This window comes from Chinchilla lanigera, unplaced genomic scaffold (assembly GCF_000276665.1).
Source record: "Chinchilla lanigera isolate Chin_1 unplaced genomic scaffold, ChiLan1.0 scaffold00044, whole genome shotgun sequence".
Lineage (NCBI taxonomy): Eukaryota > Metazoa > Chordata > Mammalia > Rodentia > Chinchillidae > Chinchilla > Chinchilla lanigera.
This window is the reverse complement of record NW_004955445.1, coordinates 8479670-8484263: the sequence shown is the minus strand read 5'-3', so window position 1 is coordinate 8484263 and position 4594 is coordinate 8479670. Positions and strand designations below refer to the sequence as shown.

The following is a 4594-nucleotide window of genomic DNA, read 5'->3' as shown; positions in this document are numbered from 1 at the left end:
AAAAAAAAAAAAAAAAAATTTTCATAAACACAGGGGCTCTCGCACCCTCCCTCCCCTGCACGATACTCCGTGACACTGTCAGCATCGTTAGGCCACAGCCGCCCCACAGAACTGTTCATAATTGATGTGGTCACTCAGGCACCAGGGAAACAGCGACCAGGCTCCCTTCTGGTGGCAGCATGGTACCCGGGCATCTATGTCACCTGGGAAGGAGGACAATTGGCAGGTAACTGCTCACTCAACTAACAAAAGGGGGAAAGAGAGGGAGGAATTCGAGGAGACAGCACTCTAAATTATTCAGTGTGATCCCCATGCTTGGGAAAACAGCAAATTCATGGGATCTGCAGCGTTCCAAATGCTCCTCGGAATGAAACCACCCTACAGAGAATTACTGGGTGAACTGCAGTCCTTACTTTCACTTTAAATCCAGCTATCTAGAGGACTGAGGGAATGAGCGCAGGGTTCCATTTCCTGTTTAAAAGCTGAAGTGTGAAGCGGGGAGGAAAGGACCGATTTCACAGATTAACACTTGGAAAGATTACCCTGAGGACAACCGGGCAGGGCAAAGCGGGAGAGCACTCCCAAAATCCCAAAGACACTGCTATAAAATTCTTCCCTTTGACCAAGAGAGCATTCTTTTTTCCCCCTTCTCTTCCAGGATGGTGATTTCAAAGACAGACTTCAGAACAGACACCCAAGTCCCGTGTCCCAGGCAAATGTCCTAACCCAAGCGCGCTGCTCGGTGAGTACTCACGCTCCGCTCGCCCAGAAGTGACGCCATGGGGCAGAGACAATGGGCAAAGACAATGGGCAGCCGCCTCGGCACTCCTTCCCAGGGGCTCGGACTTCATTAAAGGGAGAAGACAAAGTCAGCGGGAATCCAACTTCTAAAACATGGGACTCCTGGGGCTGGGATGTAGCTCAGTGGCGGCGCGCCTGCTCAGCACCTGCAAGGCCCTGGCGTCCACCTCCAGCGCCACAAAAAAACGGCAGCAGCGATGGTGATGGTGATGGTGATGGTGATGGTGGGACTTTATGTCACAAAAAGGGTCATTATTCTGTCTTTTACTTCAAGGTTCTCCTCACACTAGTGAATCACGGACCTTCAGATTAGAAAGGGACCCTGCAATCTGTCCCACAGTCCTGTTTCCTTAGCACAAAGATGAGAAAACTGAAGCAAAAGTCTCCCATCTAGCTATCAGTAAAGTCAGACTGGGCACCATCCTCACTTAATTTACCAGCGTGAGAGCAACAGGACAGACCTTTGGTAAGAAATAATGATAAGCCGGGCATGGTGGTGCAAGCCCTAATCCCAGTACTCGGGAGGCTGAGGCAGGAGGATCACTGAGGCCAGCCTGGGCTACATAGTGAGTTCAAGGTCAGCCTGAACTATATAGTGAGCCCTGTTTAAAAAAACTAAAGTGGGCCGGGGATGTAGCTTAGGGGTAGAGTGCTTGCCTAGCATGCACAAGGCCCTGAGCTCAATCCCCAGTATCAAAAAAAAAGGAATGACAAGCCTGGGGTAGTTTTGTGCAGAGCTCTGCGCTAAACCCCTTGACATGAGTATTCCACTCAATTCTGATAACTATCTAGGGAAAGCCGGCGTTCTGACAGGTGAGAAAGTAGAAAACAACCTGCCCACTCAATGCAAGATTGACTGGAACCTAGGTTTCACTTACTTCTCCTTAGGTTCTCTCCCACAGTCCTTACCATGGCCTACAGGGCCTACCCAGCCCCCTACTCACAAAATCCAGACAAACCTCCTTCACCCAAGCTCTTCCCTTCCTCAGGGCCTTTTCGTGTGCTACGTGCCTCCACCAGCAACCAGCACTCTCAGGCCTGTGAATGACTGGCTCCACCCCTTCAAGTCAAATACAGCCTCTTCAAAGAACCTCTTCTGGGGGCTGGGGATTTAGCTCAGTGGCACAGCGCCTGCCTGGCAAGCGAGAGGTCATGAATTTGATTCCCAGTACCAGAAAAAAAACAAAACAAAACAAAACAAAGCCTCTTCTGCCAGGCTTGGTGGTGTACACCTGCAATCCCAGCACTACCGAGGCTGACGCAGGACGATCACTGAACTTGAGGCCAGCCTAGGCTACACAGTGAGTTCAAGGCCAGTTTGAACTGCATAGTGAAACACTATCTCAAAAAGACAAAAAGAAAAAGAGCCTCGTCTGTCACTCCTACCCCCATTCAAAATTACCTTGTAGGGGCTGGAGATTTAGCTCAGAGGCACAGTGCCTGCCCGGCAAGTGTAAGGTCGTGAGTTCGATTCCCAGTACCAGAAAAAAAAAAAAAATTACCTTGTATACAGCTGTCTCCCCATCAGAATAAAAGCCCCAGAAAGACAAACCCTCTTACCAGAATGAGAGCATCATGATGGCAGAAGCAGTCTGTCTCAGTGCCTTCCAGGTAACCCAATACCCAAAAGGCTATCTGACAACAGGGGATACCAAAAAATTATTTGTTTGGGGCTGGGGATATAGCTCAGTGGCATAAGCACCTACCTGCCTGGCAAGTGCAAGGTAGTGAGTTCGATCCCTGGTACCACAAAACAAAAAAAATTGTTTAATAAATGAATGAATACCTCTCTCCTGAGTCTGAACCCTATCTCATTAAGAGTCCCCACCACAATTTAGCAACTGATTACATACTATCTTCTGTCCTTCTCTAATTGTTTATGGCAACTAATCTTGTTTTTTCAACCACACTGTATCGCCTTAGGGATATCTTAATAATTCTCACCTTTGGGGCTGGGGATTTAGCTCAGCGGTACAGCACCTGCCTGGCAAGCGCAACGTCGTAAGTTCGATTCCCAGTACCAGAAAAAAACAAAAACAACAACAACAACAACAACAATTCTCAACTTTGGGCCAATTAATCACTCGACCTGAGCTTAACAGTCATCTGGGTGCCAGAGATGTAGCTTGGTGGCACAAGCACCTTCCTGGCGCAAGGTCCTGAGTTCGATTCCTAGTACCAAAGAAAAAAAACCAAAAAACAGTCATTTGGGAAATGAAAGCAGTAAAAATTTAGAACCTAAAGATCTCCCATAGCTAGGAATATGACAGACACAAATGCCACATCACTGATCCATAGATCTTAAAATTCCTTTAATTTTCTCACAATACAGAAACCAAGAGTACAAAGGCAGACATGCCTTTATGTGACAAGTACCAGCACCTGAAGAATACCTGCTCTGGCTGATAGTCCCCAGAGCCCACCCTCCTCTTCTCCCAAGCCCACACCCACTCTGCCTGCTTCCGATTAACCTTATCTTGACCACTGTTCACCTCGACTTCTTTATTCCCTTCACAGGCCTCTGAGGCATCAGGGCACCACACCTCTCACTTCTTGCCTGCTACAAGTTTGCATTTGCTTTATTTGTTTGTTTGTTTGTTTTTGTTTGTTTTTCTTCTCATACCAGGAATTGAACTCACAACCTTGTGCTTGCCAGGCAGGCGCTTTGCCACTGAGCTAAATCCCCAGCCCTTGTATTTGCTTTATATGATTGGATGCACCCAACATATCTTCCATGGTTGAAAAGCACTAAATTTAGGGAGGCAGGTAAGTCAGTCAGCAGTATTCTAACCTTCCACTCCAAAGGCCTGGCACGCGACTCGCTAGTTGGGAGGCTGAGTCAAGAGATGCTTAATTCAAACCCACCCCACACAACTTTACTGGGACCCTGTCTCAAAAAAATAAAAGGAGCTGGGGATGTAGTTCATTGATCAGAATGTGCTGGGTCCGAGCGCCACTAAAGGGGGCGGGCAAAGAAAACAAACTTCTACTCCAAACACAAGACCTTGCTTCCAACGTAACAAAAACTCTGCAAAGAAGACATTAAGACATCACTGAAGTCCTGGTCATCAGTGGGGCTGTTCTGAATTTCAACCTGTTCTCCAAATGTGGATTCCTTCTAAGAAGGAATGTAAGAACAACAACAAAAAAATAAATAAATAAAAAGTAAAATAAGAAGAAACATACATGATACTCAAATATGTGAGTCAGAATGGATGGGGGCTGAGAGGGAAAAGAAGATATTTTTATTAGGTTGAGGCTTTTTAATTTTCCAAAATGAAATAATCTACCTTTCCCCATAATATTTCATTGTAACAAAGCTCAAACACTAAGTGCTCAGGTGTGCAGAGGGCATTTTCATAGGAGGAACAGCAAGGGAAAGGCTATTTTCATGCCATGCTTGACAGAAGGAAATCTGAAATGTTTCAGTGGATATTAGAAAAAACTTTATTTGACTATAAAAAACACGTCCCGGGGCTGGGGAGAAAGCTCAGTGGCACAGTGCCTGCCTGGCAAGTGCAAGGTCCTGAGTTGGATTGCCAGCACCAAAAAAAAAATTTAAAACACCATGTCCCTTCTCTAAAATCTTGAGTCTGATATTTACATAAAATGTAAATGAATTATCAGCCTTCTATATACTAAAACATTTCACTAGCTGTTTTTTTAAAAATCCCACAAATTTAAGATGCAGTTCTAGTTTTTCAAACAGTTTTGGTTTTTCTGAAAGTATCAGAGTAGAGAAAGCAAGTTTGTTTGGTCAAGTCATGTGGAAATAGAATTCTTGGTTTCTTTT

The 4594-nt window shown here is 45.7% G+C and overlaps 1 protein-coding gene across 3 annotated transcripts in view; it reads right to left on the bottom strand.

Moving 5' to 3' along the window:
- B4galt5 (UDP-Gal:betaGlcNAc beta 1,4- galactosyltransferase, polypeptide 5) overlaps positions 1-4594 on the bottom strand; it is an 87989-nt gene that overhangs the window by 75409 nt on the left and 7986 nt on the right. The window lies entirely within an intron of this gene.